General features: G+C 31.1%; 1 protein-coding gene across 5 annotated transcripts in view; it reads left to right on the top strand.

Annotated features, from left to right (window-relative positions):
• The window catches only part of Nmdar2 (glutamate ionotropic receptor NMDA type subunit 2), a 208,911-nt gene that overhangs the window by 77,068 nt on the left and 105,280 nt on the right, over positions 1 to 26,563 (top strand). The window lies entirely within an intron of this gene.

Genomic DNA, 26,563 nt, shown 5'->3' with positions numbered 1-26,563 from the left:
TATAACATCCCTTTCTAAAAATGGCATGTTAAGTCGATTCTCGCAAGTATTGTTGCATCTTTTCCGCGATGCTGATTGACTGTTTCGATTCGCATTGTGCGTTATATTCGTAGCATCGAGAGGCTGTCATCGCGAGGATTAGTAGTTTAACAGTTTGTTGAAAATAAAAAATTAAATAGAAAAATATGTTTTAAATAATATATTATAATACTTCAAACTGGATTAATATTTTTGACAGTTATCAGCTGATTTCTGTCAAAAAATATTAATTGCGGATAAGGTATATTATTTACAACTTATTACTATTTTAATATTTTTAACATATTATTTTTAAAGTTTAATTTAGTAAATTAACGCTTTATTAATATTTTTTTTACAGAAATCAGCTGATTAAAGCGTTAATTTGCTAATTAAATTTTAAAATAATAATATGTTAAAAATATTGAAATAATAATATGTTGTAAATAATTTAAAGTATTATAACATATTATTTAAAACATTATTATTTTATTTAATTTTATTTTGAATAAACTGTCAAACTGCTAACCCTCGCGATGACAGCCTCTCGGTACTACGAATATAATGCACAACGCGAATCGAGACAGCCAATCAGCATCGTGTGAAAGAGGCAACAATACTTGCGAGAATCGATTTAACGTGCCTTTTTTAGAGAGGGAATTTATATTCGTTAAAATAAAAGAGCACATATATGTATAAACTTTTCTATGAAAGCTTTGCATTGTCACATATAGATATGCCATAAATTTTAATATATTTTCTTTTGAACGCGGTATATAATTTGCTTTTCAATTACAATTCTCTACTTTATATTATAAATATTTTTTTATGTTTTTTTCTATTGTTTTTTCTTTTTCTATTTTATATTATATAGTTTATATTTCTTGCTACACACACTGTCTGGCGTCAGATACTTTTGAAACAGATAATTTTGAATAAACATTATGCATCATATCAGAATCATTGATTAAAGTATGAAATAAAATAAAATATATTTAATAGAATGAAAAACAGGATATTATGTTGTAATTTGATTGAAAGAATATTATAAAAATCCGAGATATACAAAGATTTATTGTATTTAAAAATAAAAAAAAAGAATTTTTTATATTTATTAAAATTAATTATTTATAAAGTTAAAACTTTATACTGTGTAGCATTTTTTAAGACAAAACATTAAAAATAAAGAAAAGTTATATATTAAATAATCGTTATTACGTTATCAAAATAAATACAATATTTTATATAAGCCATATCTTGATTATTTTCAGAAAATGAAATATGAATATTACGTAATTTTAGAAGTACTTTTTTTAATGTCGAGATCGTACCATTTGGTTTACTTGTTCTTTTGAATAGTATAATAATTAGAGACTGTGGCAGCGATGTTTCATTCAGTAGCACTCATAATGAAAGGAATAAGAATGAAATAACATTTACTGACATATGCATCTTTTTGATTAAAATTGTAATTGTATTTCCGTAGAGAGAAATCCCATCTTTTGAAAATACGGTTATTTTATCGTGACCATCATGTTTAAAAGCCTTCTGCTATAATAAAAATTTCATTTGACCGTGTCGAAAGGTAAAACCTTTCCTACTAACTCAGAGAACACATTCTCAGCACGTGTAATATAATTATATATTTATGATTTGAAATCTTGCTTTTTGAATTTTTTATTTTACTTTATCTATTTGTATTTTGTTCGTTTTTGTAAATTGATTTTTAAGCAGACACAGATCATATCTTTAAATATTTAGTAATTTTAATATTTAAAAACAATTATATATAAGATTATATATAAGATATAGTATAAAAGGTAGCAAATCTCGAGTATATTCTCGTTAAATTGCCATTTCGAATTTTATTTGCAAATATTCTTTATAGAAATGTGAATCGTGGGTATAATTAAAAATTTTATACATATAAAATTAATAAAAACATATAATAGTTTTTTGTAAAAGTGGCTTTTGTGATTTCGTGTAATGATATGTCTTTTAATTTCGTACAACGACCAAGCAATTTCTATGCTTTGTTCCATCTCACATACTCTGGCGTCGCTTTCTTTCGATCGTTGTCCTTTCGCCAGTCAGCTCGCAATCGAGATTATATCCAGTCTGCACAGTAATATCCCAGGGAGATGTTTCGCATAATTGCAATTATAGTGCTAGCTGTTCAATTTCCACGATTTTTCTTTTCTCTATCTATAGTTTGTTCTATTGCTTGACACCTGTTTTTTATCCAATTTTAACTCAATTATTGTTATTTGTACAAAAATAAAGATGCAAATAAAAATAAAATCGAATGTCTCATAAGAGAGTAGAACGGTCGTTCGGTGTAATGAATGTAAAACAGGGATATATTTTATTTATCTACAACAAAATGATATATTTATTAAAACAGAAGAGGGCACACTTTTTGCATAGAAATAGCATTTATAGCATTTCTAACATTTTGTTGACAGAGCAATAAGAATTATTCAGTGTATTCAGTGATCACTAATTTCATGAACGTGAGATGTAAAATTCAAGAGCTTCAATATCTAAAGATTTTAAAGGATGCATGTTTAAGTAGTTGGAAACATTTTTTAAATTTTAGAAAAACAAAATAATGAATCTAATTTAGAGAAATAAATGTCTGTTCATTAATTTGTGTGTTAAAATTCAGAAATTGATAAATTTAAATATCTAAGGAATATAAAAAGATGAAAAGAACCAAAATGTATTTTTATTAATTATCAACTAATAATTGAAAAGATAAAAGAAATTATTGAAATTAAATATTACTTGGTAAGACTCGTCACACGAGTTTTGAGTATCGAAATAACAAGAACAACTTTCTCGTGACAAAGCTTTGTAGGAGTGCACGTGTAATGTTCGAGTTGTTCAGGAACACGATAGTTTTGTGCTAACCCAATCGGGCGGTAATACTTAGAGTTTAGAGAATTTGTCAACGAAATCTTGTGAAAATGGTAAACTTCAGGGAAAGTTTCGCGAAGAGCAGAAGCGGATTAAACGAGGTATCGTTATCCATGTTCTAGATTATGGAGACGTTTCTATACCGTTGGCGTGAAAAATAACATTTTTCGCAAACGGTAGAGAAGTATCGGCGATATCGACTCGAGATATCGTAAAGATGTTGCGATTCGCTCGCGAAGATCAGAAAAGAAAGCAATATTAGGGGACGCAGAGGAAATGAAAAACTGCGTTTTCAATTTTTTTATTTTTACGATCGGATTCGCGTCCAAGAGTTTTGATCGTTCGATTATGGTAGATCTTGACATGTGATTTTTCCCGGTTGTATGCATGACGGCGTGCTGATATGTTGATACAGTTCACCGTATGCGCATAGGGGATTTACATGATAATACTTTGAAACAAATAGCCTTATCTCGAAGATTTTCTGTAAAAACTCACAGTTTGCGAACATCAGAGTTGTCTTAGAATCTGACGTTTCATTTATCTTTCCGTTAAACGTAAGTGCACATATTAAAGAGAAATCTGAGATATTCTTTTTCAGATTTTTACATTCTTTTAGAATGCTCATGTGATTTGTAATATTTAAATATTTTCCACTTCGAAATAAATTTTCATTCTCTTCACTTGGATAAGGTATATATATGTATATATATAGGTATATATTTGAGAATATCTTTAAAGTCGCTGTGTCTAAGTGTGTATTTAAAAATCGCAAAACAGTTTCATGCTTAAACTAATTTAATAGATAATAATTTTAGCAAAGATACACAGATCGGCAGAATAAAAGAATTAATAATATTAACACTCAATATTTGGCAAGTGGCGATTTCCATCAGACATTCATCGGCAGTAATTATTTAATGTTACGGGAGTATCAATCACCTGGCGCTGTGCGCAGAATTAAGCGAAACTGTGTAATATTCTTAGACGGTTACTACGTCGAAGATTAAATTTCGCATAGTTTCTCTCAGTATGCAGACGGCGAAGCTGGAATATTCCAGCGTGAAGTCGATGTCTCGAACTATGGAAACAGCGTTGTTTCCGCGTGGTCCGACAACGTTGAGTGTGCAACGACAAATTTATTGTTCGATCTGACATGAGAGAGTACGTGAGGTAAAATTTATCGTCGTAAGATTCCGTGACTCGCTACTCGGCAATGGAAACATCCTGATAAGATGACATCCTGGGGAGAGAAACATAACGTCTTTATTTTACGTCAACGGATATAGTTTGTATTGTTATTTTATTACAAAATTGAATTGCCGATTCGAGTATAAGCGTCTTTAAATTTGGCGTCGTGCAAACGTCGTCGTTGAAGCTGAAGGATCGCGTATTGTACTTAAGCGAAGCACTTTGGGTGCGAGATTATACGTCTGACGTTACAACCGGAAGGGAAGACGTCGCGTTTTACGAAGCTTCCGATATCGCAAACCGGAATTCGTCCGCCGGCTTCGCGCAATAACACCTTGCAATTGCAATTCCGTGTTTCCGGCGATGTAATTCCCAATTTCGTTCTCTTTCTCTCTTTTCTTCAATTATTCCATCGTATTTGCGCGGCCGTAAACGAAGATACTTTGAATGAATTAGAATCGAGAGCGGCGATGCAACGAGACGGTAAACAGCCGAAAAAAACAGCGGCTAACGACGAAAATATGATGAAAGGAAAAGTAGAAATTGGACGCCGGCTGCGCCGGCGTATTATAATTATGCGAAGCATCGGCTTCCCCGGAGGATCGTCGCCGTTACTGCGCGAACAGAATAGCTATATTCCGGAATTACTAGAAGGCAACGCGAACGAACGAGAATGTGTCACGAGGAACGAATGCTGGAAGCTCGCAGGGAGAGAAGAGTACCACCGGGGAAATAGCGAAGAGAGCTTTTGGCCCTAATACGGACGCATTCTAATCGAAACGACAATGTGAGAAGAGATTTCGAATCAAGCAAGTTATCCCTCGAATCTGCGGAACGTGACAAACGTCTATTTTGCTCTAGTATTCTTGTTTTCTTAATTTAATGGGAAGCTGAAAGGTAAACTTAATTTCGAACGTGGATAATTCTCGCTTTGTGTTCGGGGCTTTGAACACGTGTGTATATAAAGCTGTATTACTCCAAAAAAATAAAAATTAAAAAAGATTGTGTTGAATAGAAAGAGAGAGAGCGAGACAATATTCTTTAAACTTGCTTGGTATTAGAATTGAATATCGTCTAATTTCCATAAACCACCCCGCTTCAGCGACGCTAACTTAATTACGCTGGAGACAGAGAGACATAATTCGCTTGTAAAGCCGGTTCGGTTTAATCTGAAAATTGGAAGGATGGTCTTTTGTGATTATGCCATTATAATATGAATCTTACGGCGCTAGCGGCGGCGGATGAGTCACGATATGAAATATATTCTCAGTTTTTTAAGGAAAGAGAAAGCTCAAAAGAGAGAGAGAGAGAGAGAGAGAGAGAGAGAGAGAGAGAGAGAGAGAGAGAGAGAAAAGTAGAGAAAAGAAAAGATAGAATAAATGAAGTGCATAAAGCGCGCGAGATGAGGAAACGTGAAGGTAAGGAAACAAACGGCTTCCGTCGTTGAAATCTATTAAGTACCAAGAAAGTGTGCGTGCTTGTCAGGTGGTGAAGAGTCTACGTCAAGAGAGCAATTCCATTAGCCGGCGCGATCGGCTTTCTGGAACGGACACCCTCCGACATGCGCAAGATATCTTGACAAGATATCGACTGAACGTGATTCGCAAACGCATCTAGACAATGAGAGATAATTATTTTTTAATAAAAATAATAATCGAGCAGTTTATAGTTAAAAAGTATAGAAAGTCTGGAATGTATGGAAAGCAAGTCTTGCAACTTCTTAAACTTCTCAAAAACATCTTTTTAGATGTTTCTTTTTTCTTATGTTTTTCTTTCAAAGATGTAGAATTTAATAATTTACATATTTCGATTTTTATGATAAAAACGATACAAAAATGCTGAGAAATATTGTTATTATTACCATTAATGTTACTCTATAATAATAATTATTATTATTATTCTTAATTATTCTCTATTATTGTTATTATTATTGAAAAGCTTTGCCTAGGTATTATGTATACTTTATCTCTATGCAATAATTTGTTACGGAAACACGTTAAAAATTGGCTGGCGCTTTCTCGTTGCGATACAACCTACACTTTACTGTTGACGTCATACTATCCACACTTCATACATAACAAGTAGAGTGAACAGATGCGCTGCACGATCGTTGGCACTTAAGTCAGGATAGTTTAATAGGCAACTTTGAATTCGCAACTAAGTTCGAACGCGCGTCTGTATGCAAAAATACGTGAATGAACGCAATCAAATCGTACATCTCTTGGCAAATGTACGTCGCCAAGTTTCGAGGTAAGTCTGTCATACTGAATGATGGATGATGCTGAGGTAATCGCTCATCTTGAATTATTATAGCACATTCAGCATTTGATACTCGACTACTTTTTTTGCATATATGTATATACAGGGTGTGCCAGAATGATGGGGACTAAATTCGTGTGCAGATTCCTGGGATTATTTGGAGACGATTTTTCCTCAGCAAAAATGTCGAGACACCAATAATTTTCCAGTTATAAGCGATTGAAAATAAAGGGTTTTTCGCAAACGCGAAGCCTTATGGAAATAAAATAATAATAAATTCACATTCTTCAGTTAATTTCAGGTAGAGTTTACTTTAATAGAATTTTAATTTAAGGCTTAGTTACAAAGATACACGATGGCAAAAATTGGAAACATGCAAAAAATAATGACCTCCCTCGACATTTTCGCTGAGGAAAAATCTTCTCCAAATGATCCCAGAAATCTGCGCACGAATTTAGTCCCCATCATTCTGGGACACCCTGTATAATATACATACACATTATACATATTTATATGAATACATACATATATGTATATATGCAGACTCTTTGTAAATTCAATTTTTTTACAAAAAATGTTAGTTTATAAAAATAAAAGTTTTATAAAAAAAAAACTGATTAAAATGTCTATAATATATTACATATATAAATAAATATTTTTATATATTATAAAAAATAGACAATAACAGCCAGAAACAATTTTGATGAAAGAAAGGCTACTAATTATTTATCAAATTGTAAAATGCTACTCATCGATCTTAACTCCACCCGCATATAGATAATTTCTTCGATTTTAATGATGTCTGGAAATGATCCAATTTTCCGCACCGTTATGTAAAAACAAGCGAAAGTTGATTTCGACTTTTATATACATATGTATATACATATATATGTGTGTGTGTGTGTGTGTGTGTGTGTGTGTGTGTGTGTGTGTGTGTGTGTTCTTCCAAACTCTTGAAACTTCGATAATAATGGTTATACTGTACGGAGTTTTCGCGTAAAACCGTCAATGTCTCATTTCTCGTCATGACTCGCGCAAGCGTGTACGAGAGTTTCAGTCACTTATAGCAAATGTGCCGAGGTGTAAAATATGCCATGCATTTCATCGGAATAAAATACTGCGCGACCACATAGTATTTTGATGCATTAATATGCAAAGCTTGCGGAGATATATATTCATAGGCGCATATATTGCCATTTATATCGAACATGCATCGGTTGCGTGGGTGCACGTTTGTATATTCATGTGTTTGAGAATGAAACAAGGATGTAAGTGCATTATCTTTTCGTGTGTTTCATTATACATGTCGCATTAAATTATACAAATTATCAGTCACAGTATATATTGATTAACTTTCTATAGATTTATGAAAATTCGAGAAATTAAATATACATGTTTGACGAGGGATTAATGATAAAATTAATTCTTGAGATTGTGTATACACACACATTTTGCGTGATGTAAATTGAAATATTTATACATTTAAATGTATTCTATCCAAAAGAAAGAATGTAATTAAAACATGCTTAAATCTATTAAGAAAACTTGACAATTTTAAATTTTAATTGCGAAAATTTTTAAATTTTTTTTTAAAGATTGTTATGCGATAATATAGGGCAATATTCGTCGTAGCAAGGCAATATTGTGAAAAATTGAAATGGTTGAGTGTGCCCCAATACGCGCTTGCAATTGTGTACGTCTGTATACTTCAAATGTCGGATTGACTTTTCAAACAATCGATCTGAAGCAGGAATAAAGAAATTTACGGAATTTTCTATTTCTCTTTACGTCCGCAACATAAATTGCGGGATGTATCTCGTGTGTATCCAAAGATTAACGTTGCTTTCACGCTGCGTGTAATTTATAACAATTTATTCGTGCATAAATTATTTTTTAAATAGCCATAAATAATTGCAGCTACAAGAGTATAACATGTATGATGAAAAATTTGTACATTTGATGGATATTTTGTGATATGTTGGATCCGCGTGAGTTATCGCGTCGTGTACCATAATTTGCGCGCACCGCGTACACGTCTCATACATCTTAATGATTTTGCACGAGCGGAGTTATAGGATTAAGATGAAATCTTGTGGGTGTACGTGGGAATTTTCGTTCGTAAAGTGCATACGTACGTACGCATACGTGAGTAAAGTGCTGCGGAAAGTCGGTACTTAATCCAGATACACTACGCGTTGCGTAGTGCTATACTTAGTACCGGATTAGTATTAAACGCCGAGAGTAATGCCCCACGTATAAAACTGAAATATTGGACTTGTTCTGCAACATTAGTTCCGCAACTGCGCGCACTAATGGCGAAGAAATTAAGCAATTTTATATGCAATTTTTTACGCGACAATTTAAAAGGATTATTCAAAATATTTAACTTTTTTCGCTGTTGACAACTTTTGTATATTTCATCTCATTACACTATCTTTTCTGAATTCTCTCTTTCCTTGCGATAAAGATAATTACAATTTTGCTCATTTCTTAAATACGATTATGATTAGATCGGGAGAGATTTTTTTATAAAAATAATTATGATACAAAATACATATTGAGCTTAATTTATATGATATAAAATGATAATAATATAATCTATCTGCTTATCTGCTTTAATTATATTACAAGTTGAAAAAATTAAAAGTAATATTTATTTTTACTATTTCACACACTTTATCGTATAGTAATATTATTATTTGTAGCATTCGTGTTTGATATCTTTAACAACTACTTAGGCACTGGGGCTGATTTGTAAAGCAAAGTTATTGGCAACAGCCAATCCATTAATGCATCAATACTAGTTGAAAACATGTGATAAAAATTTACATTTTACATTAGAACGTATAACGATATATTATTACCTAAATATTATAAAATTTAGATTTTGAAAAAAAAAACGAAATTAAAATTGAGAAAAAATAATATATGTACAAAATTAATTATTTATATTATTATACAATACTTATAAATGCTCTTCGATTGCGAGAGAATTTATGGAAAAAGAACAAAAATTATTTTTTTATATATTTTATTGTAGTAATAATTTTTTCACAGAGTAAAGAAATTTATAAACTGCTTTTTCACTTTATAATTAAAGATTTTATTACTTTCTTTACTTATTATAATTTTTTGTCGACTGCAATTAACGCAGAACTTAAATTATTTAATTATGATGCGTAACCATCTCAATGGTAGTGTAATTTGGAACAGTTTGTATACCGTAAACGTCCGTTCTAACCGGTAGGCATACTACTGCAGGAAGGAAGGAAATCGCGTGTCCTGTCCGTTCCGTTCTCCAGTAGCGACTGCGTTAGTTGCGGTCATTGCATATTCGTACACTCGAGAGACCTTGAAACAGCCCTTAAACCCTGTAATCCAGCAGGATTGTTTCCGCTGTTTTAGCTATGAAACACACAACAACAGCTTTAGGGACTCGAATTTCTTCCAACACTTGCGGCTTTTCAGCTCGGGTGTCCTTTTATAGTGCCGTTAATAACAATTTACCGCGAGTACATCGCTGTAACGTGATACGACGGTTTCTGAGATTTTCGTAATATGAGCTACATTATTTATATTAATAATTTTATATTGATCATATTTCAACACAAGAAATATTGAAGAAGGCAAATTTAAAATTTGCTACTCTTGAGATTTATCATTCTCGTATATAAGAAAATATTCGTTTATACTTGGTATTTTATTACGCTTGTTTCAGAAAGCGGATTAAAAGTAAGAAACTGACAAGATCTATTCTGTATACTGATTGTGAGTTTCAACAAAAGTAATTTATCTACATAAATTTTTACGTAACAATGAGATTTTACGGATTTTACACAATTATATTTTACTTATATTTAAAAATAGATTCCAAAATTATCAAAGACGTACACAAAGTACTAATATATATTACATTATTGAGATAATAATGAAATCATTATATAATAGAAATTATTATATAATTTTTTTTCTGTTATATATCTTTATAATGCTCAATCGTTTATTTCTTGAAGCTTTTTATATAAACTTTTATTTTGAGTTCATAATCGGGTTTTTTACGGTTAATCAGCTTTAGCGACAATATTTGACTTGTCAAAAGGGTCAGGGTTTCATAATTCAAGTTTTAAAGGATTAAAGTCGCGCATAAGACTGCATCGATCACCAAGTTGTCTTCGTGGCCATTCATGTGAGAAAAGTTTCGCTTTACTTTGTCGACAAATGCGATCAGCGACTCTTTGGCCACTATAAAAGTAAAAGCGATATCATGTTCGCACAGCTAAGTGTCTTCGAATGTCCGGAAGAGAAATGAAACATGAAAGAAGAAGAGAACAAAAAGAAACGTGATGTTAAACACATAAAATTGACATAACTAATGGTTATAAAGTAACGCACTCATTCAAGCAATTTTCTATTATACGACTGACAGAAAAATTCGATTTGTCGAATCAATACCAATGATGAAGACATATTTTAAAAGGTGCCATGTAATTCTTTTGTAGATACTTTATAATTGCTGATGTATTTACGTGATAAAATTTACGCAGCGATAGAAAGATAAAGAAGTGAAAAAGAATTACTGCCATTTTCCTTTAAAATAAATATATGTAGATTGTTATAGTATTTATTTATTTAATATGGTAAAATTTTAAAGATTAATTTAAATTATCAAATATGGATACATGCACTTATGTAATTATGTCCTTTTTTCTTTTTCTCGCTCTTTCTTTTTTACTCTTTAAGAAGAAGAGAAATATTTTATAAATATATTTTTTTAAAAGGAAAAATTTACTGAGATAGCAGAAAGCATTGAATACTTGCTTTATAAACTGCTTGATATTTTTGTTTCGTACTTTTTATTGCACACGACGTGACAATTCTCGTAAAATGCGAACAACACTCTGTCAAACACATACATAGTCATGGAGGAATCTAAAAGGGTGAAGAGAAAATGCATGGAACTCGAAATCCATCAGTGAATCGGAAAACAGGGATATGCTTCGCTCCCCTTCAAAGTTTATCAGTTACCCTTAACACTATAAAAAAAGAGAAAGAATGTTAAGTTTTGGTAGTTCAGCAGTTAAAAAAAACTGTGAAAAAAATATTGGACACAAGGTGAAATATTGAACGAGGTGTACGAAAACAGCAGTTTACTCGCCGGAAGGGATTTAGTCATCAGATTTTTCTAGATTGTTTAAATTTCACTGTTCGTTGTTATCTTCTTCAAACTCTCTGCAAGAAAAAAACAGAAATGTCATTTTTGATAGATTTTTTCGCATGTGTTTATGGAATAATATAATAAATTTTAAAACAAAAGAATTTCTATATTTTATATATTATATTATGCGAATTATATTTTATGGGAGAAATATTTGGGGACATTTGTCTATAAAAATTTTTTACATACAATAACAAAATTAAAACAAAATTATTAGCATATAATAGACGTATAATGATTAAAAATTGTATCTTTATAAGTCATATGTGTATTTTAAAATAAAATTAACTTTATATAATATACTTTTTATATTATATACTATATAATAACTTTATATATGTTTATATAATTTGACATTTCTAAATTTCTAAAAAATCTTATGAAATGCGAAGATTCTCAAAATGCAAAGATAAAAGTTCAGGATTAGCTCGATATAAGGAAGCAATAAGATTAGATGGAATAGTTCTGGATAATATATAAGCGAGAAGAAAATAGAAGCTGTCAACAACACGAGAGAGAATAAGATATTAAATTTGTGTAAAAAAATCTCATATAAACCAAATCTACGCTTAAGACCATTCACTAATCATAATAACTTTGCACTAGTCTTCCGTCATTGTAAAAATGTTTTATGATTATTTTACAAGTCGTACAATATGATAAATGTTACATGCATCTGTCTTGTTCTCTCTTTTTCTCTCCGTCTCTTTTTCTGTCATCGCTTACTTATGGCCTAGTGAAAAATTTTAGTGAAAAATTCTTTCGCGCTCGCGAAAGGGTACTGGACAGTCCACCGGGCGTCGTTTATAAAAGAACGTAGACGGAAGGTAAAGTCCTTAATAACTCCCACATGAGGTTATCACAAGCAACGTCAGCTGATATAGCTGTCAAGCTTCGCGTTGGAACTTCCATAGTGCTATAAAGTTCTAGAAGAAACTGTGGAAAAAGGGCAATATGCCATTTCATGGTTTTGCCTTCTAATCTGAGTCTACCTTAGTTAGACTATATTCATTATTTCCGAAACTTTTGCCTTGCGTAACTGATTTTCATTTTACAAGTCAACGAGTTTGCGCTTAAATTAAGCGTGTTAATTTTGTTCCGTTCCAGATAATCGGTTCACCGGCGAAGAGCTTCTTTTTTGATAACAAGCACTAGTTTTCGCTATCGCTCGATTAGCGTCGCATATACGATGTTGTTTCTCGACGAGAAACTTTCCGTGAAAGCTTTTATAAATTGCATATAATTTGACGACTGTCAACGACACAATAACTCGGAAAATTAAAGCAATTTTATGCGGATAAATTGTCTTGGAAAATCCTTTTTAGCGCGCTTCCGACTTTAATGATGTCCAGGAAGTTCATTTTGTCTTTGTCGTGGATTTTAAGTTTTTAGAACTAACGCGCATCTAGAATAAAACTTCCGGAATTCTGTAAAATGTTTTAGGATTTTACGGATCTGATGAATTAAAAATGAGTGATAATAATCTATTTTTCAACGTTCTCGTACTTGTTAGCTTTATAATAATATTTAAAAAATGACTATAGATATATATTATAATAAGAATAATAGAACATAGCATAAATTATGAAATAAGATATAAATGTTGTGGAAAGATAATAACGAAACGCATCAACGTCATGTAATCTCCATCACTAATCGTTATTATATAGATAGGTAAAATGAAAAGTTGGAAACACGTTCTGGGGTTTAGAGAAAGATAGATTAAAACTTTTTCAATTCTAGAAGTCGATGAATCTTTTGGTCTGCTGAGAAAAATCTCGTTTTTTTACAGTCAATTAGGTTAAAAAAGTTTTTTAACCCTACTACTATTCAGCTCAACATTAACTCAATTAATTATATAGCACATAATATTCAAACTTTTGTTAATATATGTAAATTGTTTCTGAACATGGAGAGACATAAAATTTACACAAAATTAAATTATCCGTTTATTTTATATTTTATATAGCTCAAATAAGTTTGTTCGTATTTTTATTATGTAAAATTACGTAGATATTTAATCAAATGCAATCGTATGCCTTAATGTACGTATGATAAATTTATATAAGCTAAAAATACAAAAGCATAAATTTGTATTTAATGAATTATTCATTTAATTTTTTGAATGACCGTTTTCAAGTTAATAATTTCCATATATTCACAGTATGGAAATAAAATCTTTTGCAATGAGACGGTAAATTAATTCGGTATAAAGATACATAATGTCGGTTAGATAGAGATGGCTTTAGAAATCCCGTCGCAAAGTGTACTCGTGCGCTCGAGGGGAGAATACCTTTTATGTAAAGAGAGGATATGTGTACCAGAGCGAGCTACTCTTCCGTGCCCTCCATAAACAAAACACAGACAAACTCTTTATCCGGAGTATTTTGAGTGTCCCTCAAGTCTTTGACGAGATGCGCCTCACGATAGAACCATTTCAAACGTTTTTAATAACTATCAAAGAAATAAAATAAACCGATATCGATTAACACAAAATGAGAAAATACTCGTACTCGTATGTTCTAATTGTCGGAATAAATAACTCATTCAAGGGGAAAAGATGCATTTAAAAATGGGTTTGCGTCCGATGTAGGGAGAAAAGATTTAATGTGCAACATGAATGTAAAATTCATCTTTACGTGACTCTACTCTGAATGTCGAGATTCATCGAAACAGATACTTTGAGAGCTAAAATAATTCTCTCCAAGGAAGATCTTTCTTTTTTAATTTTATCATTTCGCGTTAAATACGTGTAAATGTACCGAGTTAAAATGTTAAATGAAACTACTTTTATTTAAGTTATAAAAATACGTAAACTACCTGCGTCACAAATTAGAAAAGAATATATAGGAAAATTATATAAACATTTTATACTTTGAATAATTATATACATTTGTGTAAATTATATCGTTATACAAAAAAGATATTTTTTTTTATAAATCGTTAAATATTATATTATATTTATCATTAAATGAAATTATATTTATCATTTGTCGATAGAAAATATCATATAGTATGTAACACGTATAGATTTATATTTTGTTTTATCTATAAAGTGACTTTTTTTAGTTTTTCAAGCGCGCTAGTAGAAAAGCACCGCACAGGCCAGACTTATCAGTGATTTGCCACACTGCTCTCGCGCGCCAGTGACGTAACATACCGATGACACATATATCGATAGGTATGACATGGCCATGGAGTGAATGCGACAAACACCTACTGTCCGCAGTCCTGTGCCAAAGGGCCAAGGTCGCTTTTATCCCGAATATCAGTGCCAACGTCTGCCAATGTTCTGTCGCGCCAATAGTGCAGAAGAGGTTTCCGGCCTATCTCTTCTTTATGATTCTCTCGACAAGGAGCGGTCCGAGAAAAAAAAGTTCGATTTGCGCCAGCCGGCGTTCCGATCGATTAACGATAGGAAAAAACCGAAGCCGCGAAGCGCAATTTTCTTTATCTAACTCGCCTGTTCGCGTTTCTTTTCTTTCCATCAGCAAAAAGTACGTCGCCTTTGTAATGAGATTGGATCACGTACCGTAGGAATGTCAACGATATAAAATATTTCAGAAGAGCGCCTGTGCAGAGAGTTTTTGGTTGAATGTGAAATTACTATTTCAAAACGCGGATATTTCTTCAGGTTGACGTGCTTCACATATTTTATCGTTACCACTTTAATTATCAAAGGTACAGCATCCAATCTTGGATCTGAAATTCTCTTTCCGTGTTCTTTCATAATGATAAAAATTCCTATGAAAATGTATTAAATTTTGTTCGCACAACAAAACAGACTAACGTTTATCTTAGTAAAATTTGCTTTTCTTTTGATCTTATTATTATGATTTACTAATTCGGGAATTAATTTAAGAAAGATAATGACTCTTTAAAAAAAATCGATTATAACCAGAACATAATGCAAATAATCGAGAACGTATTCCATCCAGGCAGGCAAATCATTTCCGATTTATTTAGATGATTAATCGAACAAGTCTCGGGGTGAGTGATCTCCTAAGCTGGCGCTCGACTACGACATAAATTTAAACGAGACGAGTTTTGTCAATTTCTTATAGCGTGAAACTTATACGTGAAACGAGTTCGCATAGATCCAGTTGACAGGAAATATTGCTCCGTTATTTTTCTACGAACTGCGACGGTCTGTCACCTTGCGAACCTTCGGGATACGTCTAACTTTTATTTCCGCTTTCATAGATACCAACTCTTTCAGACTGTCGAGGGTAACGAAGCCATAACATTATGACCCTACTAAAGACGGATTGGCAGATGAAATTCCTTTACTATCAAACCATCGTATATGTCTGGCTTCGTAAAAGATGGATAGAGTGGGTATGTTTTCGTATAAATGCAAAACGTATTGCGTTTGTTTTAGAAATTTTACTCGTATCGATCAGTGATGGGAATTTGTCAATATGAGTATACATATATTAGCTATGTTTATTATACTACTTACACAGAAATGCTTTCGCGTTCTTTTATCTAAAAAGAATGGAGAGTTTAATTTAAAAATATTAGTGTTCGTTGATGGGATAATAATGCCGCAGTTATAATATTATATATAATAACATAAAGTGAATGTGTATGTGGGGAAAGTAGAGTTTTATATATTATAAAAGCTTAAATTTAAATTTGCCAATGCAATATTTACGAAATTAGATACCACAAAATATTTTAATAAAAAATATAAATTGCAAAAATACAAATTCTGTGTAAATAAAACCTTAATTTAAATGATTCTTTAAATTAGACGTTGTGCGACACTTAATTTAGTATTAAAATTGACACACTAATTTAATTTTTAAACTATGAACAAGTTTATAATTAAACGAAATTTAATGTTGAATATAATTAATTAGGAAAATTATATTAGGAATTTTGAGGATGTTATAACTTTTTAAAAACTGCGCAAGAGTACTTTATCTCTTTTTCACAAGTTGATAAATTCAAGTTTAAGGAATCAGACGATTGGATTCAAACGAATCCAATTCGGTTAGATTGATTAATTTTTGAAAGGATTATGTGAAAAACAGAGCGAAAAAGTGAGGATTACAGTGTTTCTAACCTCGTGAAATTGATAATGACAGGAGGGTACGGTATTCTCGGTCGTTTTTGTCACGTGAAGGCTTTGAGATGCTTTCTCCATTGATCTTTACTCCGAAAATTCAGTCTCTCGGCACTCGAGCGATTGAATATATTAAAATCGTTTTGCTTTGCAAGGTAATTTAGCTTAATTGAATCTCTAAAATTGAAACTCTAAAGCAGTACACGTCTGCATAAAGGATTAACGCGTTTTACTCTAGAAATTTGTGATTAATTTGTTCTCTGAGATGCGTCTTATACGCTATACATCAAAGATCCGTTTCCATTTAGGGTGAGATTATTCCTGTGTCTAAGCCGGGATTAATGGTAGTTTTGCGTAACGCTATTGAACCAAATTCGACAAACGCGTGTTTCCATTCAATCTCCGCTTCTAGCTAAATCATTTACCAACCAAGTATAAAACGTATTCGCGGTATTAAATGCGTCGAGGGATTTTGAATAAATTTAGTATGGCAATGTTAGCAGCAACGCGTATTTTGTTTAATCCCGAGCGGCAGCAGTTTGTTTATGTTTAATATATACAAGTCCAATAAAACGGTTAGAAAATAGTGAAATTGCAAAGTATTTGTTCTGTACTGTGCATTTAGGGAATAATATGATAAACTGTGACAAACGAAATTTGGGGAATGATTCGTTTTTTTCGAGCTATTTTGCATACGAGGATCCTGGAACTTTCCTAGAATCCCAATAGAAAATATTACACCTGTGCTTCATTAACTGTAAATTTAATAACGTATTCGTTTATCTTATAATTTGCGTATTTAACATTCAGTAACTTTCTTATACTTTATATTAGGTACATTTATTTTTACAATACTTTTACAATGGATTGCATTTCAAAATACAATTATAGAACAAAGTTTTTCATAATACGTTAGAGTTATTTTTTTTATATTCTTATAAAAAATATATTTTTTTTAAGTACAAAATTTTTAATGTTTTTACATCAAATAATTTGTTTTCTTTTTTCTCTGTCTCGATATTTTTAATATACAGTTATTATTTTACCGTAAAATTATTAACTTTTTTAAACTTGAAATATTTTTAGTTCCGTCGAAACAACGGGAAACTGATTATTCCATTAAAGATTCTTGTCGAAAATCTCTCGTCTCTTTATTCAGGTAGTGGAAATTTATTAAGCGAATCAGGAGCACCACGAACAAGTCGTGATGAAGAAGATCCGATGACTTTTAAATCTTCGTGTTTCCCGGCGAAAAATAGACGCTCCAACTCGCACGTAAACAGAAGCTCTTTAATTAAGGATGCAATTAAGACGCAGAATTTCGCCGTACTCATTCCTGTCTCTTCGAATTCCATTTTGTGTTCTGGTCAAAATAGATTAAGACGTTATTGTGTGCCGTTTAACTTAAATGATATAATTATTAACGTTACAAATATTATTTGAGATACTCGTGTGAATATAGTAATATCATTTTATTTATGATTATTCTACTTATAATGACATTTTCAGTCCCTCTAACGAAGGGAATAAATGAAGTAGAGACTGTAACGCTAATTAAATCATTAGAGACTGACTGTTCCATGTGCTTGGCTGATAACTCCAAAATTTTTCTTTAAATCTGCTTTTCACGCAAGTCTTACAAAAATACATGTTCTTTCTGCTTAGGAATAGAAATACGATTGTTATTTTCGTTCAAGTTTAGCGGCAGCTTTCTTCAAAGATAGTACTTCTTTCGTATTTCGAATTCACTGGCAGGCAATCCGCGATTCTTATTCTAGCTATTATTGACCGATCAGTAGAAAAATATAATACATATAAATTTAGGAGGAAATAAATGCGCACTCCGCAATTTTATACAATTTTTTTTTATTTTGGCATGCAAAAGTGCAAATTTTGATATATTATTATAAACATTTTGATATATTATTAAAAAAACAAGTAATAATAAACACGGAATTAAGATAATAAATTGGAAAATTATTCTAATCTTAAAGTTTTTAAAACGTACCTTTAATTACACAATGATTCTATTTATATAAGATATAGTACTTTTTATATTATTTATTGTGTTATATAATTTTCATTTTTTATTAAAAATCTCAAAACTGAATGAACTTAGATTTGAATCATAACGTATATATGTTTATTTCATTTAACTCTGTTTATAGATTAAGTCATATGATTAATATTTTTTAGTCTGTTTTGCTGTAAAAATTCAAAGAAACTCTTTTCTCTACACTTTAATATCTTTAATATCTTTTTATTGAGTTTAAAAAAATTTATTTATACAATTTGTTTATATTTAATTTATATTTAATATATGTATAAATTTTTAAATAACTTAATAAAAAAATATAAAAGTATAAGAAAAAGTTTTTTAAGTTTCTACAAGCAAAACAAATTAAAAAATATTCTTTGATACGTTAATATAATTATATTAATATAATTATAATTAATATAATTATATTAATATAATTATAATTAATACAATTATATTATGTATAATTAATATAATTATACATAATATTATATCCTATATTAAAGAATACGTATAGATTATGATGAAAATTTTAGAACGAATATCCAAAACGATAGAAAATACAGATTTACGTTACATTAACATTCACAGTGTTAGTTGGTTTGCACGATGCTAAAGGCCGAACGATACATTATGCATTCTTGTAACGCTTACATACTGTTGTGTCACGTTAGTGCCATATGGGATCGAATATATAACGTAACTGACATGCATTGATCGCGAGCGTATTTTAAAAGCGCTTTCACGATGAACTATATTACTCTGGCTTTTTTCAACAACTTCGTTTCCAGCGGCAAACATGACGAGAGTAACGTTTGCACGCACGGAAACGCGCGTTTTTTGCACCGCGGTTATCAATTATGCATAAGAATCGCGGCGCGTTTTAGTTGGCTGCCGATAAATTGATCGTATATTTTCACGGGTGTAAAAATCTTTTTCCGGGCCTCCGAGCAATTAGTCCATCGTCCCGCAACATGTCGTTACGTGCACGATTTATGTCGCCCCATTGAACGAACAGTGATTGGCGGCTAGCTATTGGCATTGTCCACAGGTCATTCGAAAATAGAAACCGCAAAATAGCATACATACTCGATACTGATGAATTTATATGGAACCAATTTGAGAACAGGCGAGTTGGAAAATTTGCAATCACATTTGCCTCGCTATCAAAAGAGGATTTATTCTGAAAAGCGATATTGAATAACTTGGTTGAGAAACTTTAAATTGCTTAAAGGGATCAATAAAGCGGTAAAATAATAACAATTGAAAATACCCAATTTCCAATACTTTCTTACTTATTGGAACAATGCCAAATAAGTTTTGTACAAAGGACACGAACAGAACGTATTAATTTTATTATTATTATTTTTTACATAACTCATTTAAAATCGCTCATAAAAGTAATGTGTACCATTTATTTGGAAAATATAGCGAAGTAAAACACATTTTAATATTATGAAGACATTATCACATCGAGCATTTGATTGAAGAGAAAGAAAATTGAATTGCAATTTTTTTATCGAATTGATATATACATATCTTCTGTAGCAATCTGTGTTTTTTTTTACAGATTTTCACTATGCGATAATAATAATATACATAATTTTTTATAAATTATAATCATTGCGTGAAAATCACGGTGAAAAATGCCGCTGGGGAATTATTTTGTATTCGCGACGAACACGATAAAACTCAATCTGAATACAATAATGGCGTATATGCAACGACTTCATCGGCGGCAGCACGATGATTGTTTAGTACAGTTTCACGCCCCGTTTCAAAAGTGAACGCTTTACCGGAACGTTTCCTTTCCCGAGATGCTATTGTATGGTCCTCCGCTTGAACACACATAATCGTTACGTAGCAGCACGTCGATCCTGCCACAATGCAGTCTTGGTGCCCAATGTGGCTTTTATCCAGAAACAATGGAACTGTTTCCAAATGTGAACAGAACGATTTAATAATATACAAAATTTCTTTGTTCAATGAATAGGGAAAGGATAATTTCGTTTAAAGATTATTCAGTGATAATGTAAACAGAACGATTTAGTATATAATAATATACAAAGTTTCCTTGTTGGAGAGAGGATAATTTAATTTAAAAATTACTCAGGGATAGTATGAAACAAACTCTAATTTAAAAAAAAGGAAAAAATTTATACTGTTTTTTTAAGAAATTAATTTTTAAAAAAGATAATTATATATCTCAAAAATATCTAATATCTCATATATCTAAAAAAAAGTCATATATCAGAATTATATTAGAGATCGTCTATTATATTTGCATATACAACAGAAATGCTTATAAATACGTTATTGCGTTTCAAAATAAATAGAATCTCCAAATAAACAGTATCTCGATTAATTTCAAAGTTTTTTAATAAAAATAAAAATAATTTTAACGAAATAATACGCAGATGAAAAAACATTAAAGTTCTTTATATATACGAATATATATTCGAAATAATTGTAATAATTACACATCAACTCTGATAAATTAAACTTTGATAATATTTTTCTGTGTATGATAAGAAATATAATCAACTTGATATAAAATTAATCGCCAAATATGCGAGCGTGAATTTTATTTATCGATCCGCACTCAATTTGCCGCAACAAATGATTATGACCAAGTTTATTGATATGATGTGATAAATAGTTTGCTGATTTAGTGAAATAGAACAGTGAGCAGGTTGACGATCAACCGTTAGTCTGAGCAGCATAAAATTACGTGGGAGTTTCAGAAGCGAGTAGTAACAGACTGTACAAGACATCGCTTTGGTCTGCAACAATGAACATAGCCTGCCTTACAGATCGAGAATGTTATGCAACTTGGAGACGAATACTGTTCTATAAGTTAGATGTAACTATCTTTGGGTAGTCCCAGATAAGCTATACGTACTGACTCCGTTGCTCGCCAGAGAGCTTAGGTGAAAGTGTTCCACATTAATCATACATACATATATGTATATATGGACGTACATATGTGTATATATGTGTATATTTCATATATATATATATATATATATATATATATATCTTAATATATAAAGTTCTCTTATGACCTCAAGGGTATATTTCGTACATGTGTGTAAGTTTACTATGTGCGTCATGACTTGAGATTAGTTGTGCGCGAGAACCGCTTTAGAATTAGTCCAACTGTAAATGAAAAAGTTTGATACATCTAACATAGAACTTTTACACATAGATACCTACTTATATTGTATACAGCAACAGAACTTTCGCACATACAATAAAAAACAACTATAGCATTCGTAATTGCAAAGATGAGTAAAATAGTGTTTAAACAAAGCAAAAACATTTCAATAAATTATTTTTGTTTACTACTAAATCATTAATGATTAATGTAAAATAATAATTCATTTTTGTGTTAATCAAAGTCTTATTTTAATTGATTTTACAAATCTAAAATAATTATTTTACATATGCATATATTTCTCTCGTTAGAAATATCGAGAAATCAATGTAAATAATCATGTGTTTTATTATGTAACCAGAATGTTTGAAAATGTTTTAAAAAAATACTATTTTTTCACGAAATTAAATTTATTTTATTTATTTCTTTTTTATGTTTTTTAGATTTGTTTTTTATTTTATTAAATTTATATTTTTTTAGTTGCTTGTGTATATATATTTCTTCAAAAAATAATTGTTTTAAACACATAAACAATTTAAATTATTTTTAATACTTTGCATTTTAAATGTGGCTGCATTAAGATTATTTATTAAGCAAAAATTTTTAATTATGGATTAAAATCGATATTTAAAATGTAATTTAAAATTCAATTTCTAAAAATATATGGGGAAAATGTATTTTATGCAAATGATTACGAAAAAGCATACGAATGATTGTTGCACGCTCGTAAAATCCAAATATATGAAAAGAATTTGTATTATATATTTTCTATCTTTCTCGATATTCAATGATCTGGAATGGAATCATCGCAATATTTCAATATCCGTTCGATTGTCATCTCACTTTTACTGTTGAGCTAATAATGGATCTCACGCGTCGCATTTGTAGAGTAGATATTTTTCTCTACAATGCAATGCATATATTTTAAATATTAAATTTAAACACGTTAGCCTAGTGTGTCGCAAGAAGTTTCTCGAGCTACAGTGTCAGATAGTACATTACGTGAACTTTTCTGGACATAAATAGGAAGCGTTTGTAACCTCGATGCAGTCGGTGGAGCAGTAAAATGCGAAACTATTTACGAACCGCGCTTTCTAGACAGTGCTCACACAATTCGTCTCTGAAGAAATTTTCCGGCTATTTCGAGCGGAGATAAACGAAACGACACAAGGGAAACGGCCGTTTCCGCAGAATCGCGAGTTACCGTAGAGCGAATCCCCGAGCCCCCTGTCAGAGATTGCACAAAATGTTAAGCTTCCCCAGCGTATATCGAGCGCACCGTGCACGAACCGCGTGCGGTTTATATTTCAAAGGATAAACAAAAATGTCCGGTTTGACGTGCGATTGGTTTACTCTAAATTTTGCACCGTCCGCTTGTCGCGACAGCATGAATCATTTCGCGAGGGCTGCTCGCGAACGCGATCCCGCGATATACTATCTCGATTTTATTTACCGATACGTGCATTATTTAACTGCAAACTCATATTTCTTGAACGCGCGATATTCATCATGGAATGCTGTTGTAGGTATTTGCTGAAGTTTCATTATAATCTTAATTGGGTTTACTAAAATATTAGGGGAGTATTTTTTAAATTCTAAATATTGAGAGAATCTTTGAAATATCGTTATTTATTATGTCAGCACATCTATAATGAATTTTCATGTTTCTGCTTTCTTCCTCTATCTTTCATTTTCTTGATATATATATGGTAATGATATTTTTTGCTTATTTTCGAGATCACGAAAACATTTTATTATTTGCAAATTGCATTTTTAGTGATTTTCGCATCTTTGATTATAATATTTATTTATATATAATCGTGGAAATAACAATTAGATATTTATTGATCAAGAATAAATAATAGAATAAATTTCCATCAAGAATAAATTTTGTATGTGCTCATGTTTTTATATTAGCATTTCATTATATGTTACCGTATTTAATGTTCTCTGCTATTTTATTTCTCCCATATTCATATCTCTTCATATGCGATTAGTAATTGAATCAGAGCAAATAATAGTACATGAAAACACTATGTAAAGTTACTATAAATCATATTGAAATGATTTGTATAAAGAGACAACGAAGACAATGTAAACGACGTTATAAAATCTGTCAAGAAACTACCAAAGTTCGACATCTTTCTTTCAGTTTCACTTTGTAACTCACAGCACTAGAATACTTTTCTAAAGTTTTGTGCATAATGCACTCATGCACTTTGATGCAACCTGCATCCGGCAATGCGTTATGTATTAGTAAGTAAGTGGGTTAATGTAAGCGAAAATGTGATGACTGCTTGTAGACGTACATAATATACGCGTAAAATCCTTTTCGCGTAATATGTAAAATATGCTTTGGTATGACGTACACATGAGAGAGAATTTTTGATTACTAGGTATATATTGTTTTAAATATGTATATATACAAAAGAATATTAAAGATTAGAATTTTATGTAGCACTTTTTTAAAATTATTTATGATCAGATTGTATACAAATGCTATTATTGATTTATCAATTAATTTTTATTAGCCATAGAATTTAAATAATTAATATGATCATGAATTAATATAATTTTAATAGATGATTTATTTAGGGAATTTTATATAGAATAGAGCGTTCAAAAAATATTACTATAAAGAGTAAAATAAATGTTTAAGAAATTGTTTAAAAAATATTATGTAAAGAGTAAAATGGCCGAATTTAGCAAAGAAAATGGGAGGGAAGTACAACAAGAAATGAACAACCGCGAAGGGTAAACTGAAAGAGAAATCATGGTACCAGAAGGAGAGGTAACCAGCGATAAAAGGGTGAGCAAACGTACGAGACGAGGCGTCTTTAAAGGTGGGGTTTGTTCGATCGGTCGAGCTTTTGTGATTTACTAACCGGAAGAAGATGAGAGAGCAGAACGCGGGGGATCTGCGCATGGAGTATATTTTTTCGTGGAAGTTAAGTAACGAAGCTTCTCGGAGAGCCATATCGATGCAGCTAGAGGCTCTCTTTCTTTTCTTTAGTAGTATCGATAGGACCGAAGTGTTCAGACTTTCAAGTACCGAACAGAAGAAGGTTGTTCTCGATTGTTTTTCAAATGGGAGTCAATAATAGCCGTCGTTTATTTTTCAAATAGAATATAATATCAATTATTATTCTTCGTTTTATTTTTTATCAGCATTACACGTCAAATATATGATGCACACAATCAATATTTGTTAAAATATACAATTATGAGAATGATCTGTTTTTCGATTTATCTCGCGTGCATTTAACGAGATATTTTAATAATTAAGCAAAAGAATAGAGAGATAATAACCGATGTTATTTATATTATTTACTGTTTTTAATTTTATTTATGCAAAATATTCACTAAAGTTAAACGAACATCGTTCACATCGTTGCGATTCTAGTGAAACAAAATATAAGATAAATACAAGACGAAATAAATGAAACTCGAATTTTATTTTTTCCACAAAATACCGGAAAAATTGCATATAATTTCCTTTTAAAATCAAATAAATATTATACGAAATAAGACGAACGCCTTTACGAGTTCTGCTTCTTTGTTATCGTTAAAAGATTTTTCTTTATTCGTTTTATATTTCATGTTATAAGGAATACAAGAGAGATGAAGGCTACTCCAATATCAAATGATTTGTAAGGAAGCATGAGTCGATTGTAAGGCGAATCCGCGAAAATCAAAGTATGCTCTTGAAAAATACCGGGCGCTCTTTGGCGCGTAAGCTCGCAAAGGCAGATGAATATATGTCGAAATGGAAATGCTTTCTCGGGGACCATGCGCAGATTACAGCATATACGGTATATCTGGCGGCTCACAAACTCGATGCCACAGATACTCCCGTATCGATTCCGGGATCATGTCCTATCGACACTTTTCCCCTTTCTTTCCTTCCCGTGACAGAATTTCACACGGTCGTCCGTGCGAATCGCGCAAATCTCTGCGATTGGCCGGAGTCACGCATGGAATTCGATTATCTCGGATGAAACGCGAGGAGGATCGAGGTGACAGGAGCTATGTTCGTGAACTAGACGACATCAGACTCCGTATAAGTAGGCAATCAGAGAGAAATTCGAATATTTATTATTCTCAAGGAGTAGATCGTTTCTGAACAAGATAATAAGAATGTAAATTAAAATTAAATATTAGAAAATGTTAATCTTTTTTACATCATACAAATGACATATTTTAATTTCACATGTATTTATGATTAGATAAAAGGCTGATGTTTATTATTCTGAAGTAGACGAGTAAAGATTTTATCGATATAATATAAATGCCAATATTATTAGATGATGATAATAAAATTAATAATTTTTTTTGCGTTGGGAAATATGAAGTTTTGAATCTGACATGTGTATAAAATTATATATAAAAATACGAAACTTTTTATTCTAGACTCTAGAAGAGTAATACGTATTGCTTTTATACAGATTTCAGATTTTGAGAGATTTCTAAATTTCTTATATATAAAATTAATTTCCTTCATAACGCGAGAAAAACCAAGTACAGGTCACAAGGGTAGTTTTGTAAATCTATTAGCACCAAAGATGCTGCGCGTCAAGAGCTATATAATTTTTTAAAAAATCTTAAATCTTTCTTCAATCTTTTCTCTCAACAGATTATTAAGGAAAAATAAAAAGAGACTAATTGTAAGAAGATGAAAGATACTTATAGATGACA

Source organism: Prenolepis imparis, unplaced genomic scaffold, assembly GCF_030444845.1.
Source record: "Prenolepis imparis isolate NDT839.2.m4 unplaced genomic scaffold, iyPreImpa1.0 SCAF_8, whole genome shotgun sequence".
NCBI classification, from domain to species: Eukaryota; Metazoa; Arthropoda; class Insecta; order Hymenoptera; family Formicidae; genus Prenolepis; species Prenolepis imparis.
Note: the sequence above shows the minus strand (reverse complement) of the source record. Positions and strands in the feature narration are given on the sequence as shown.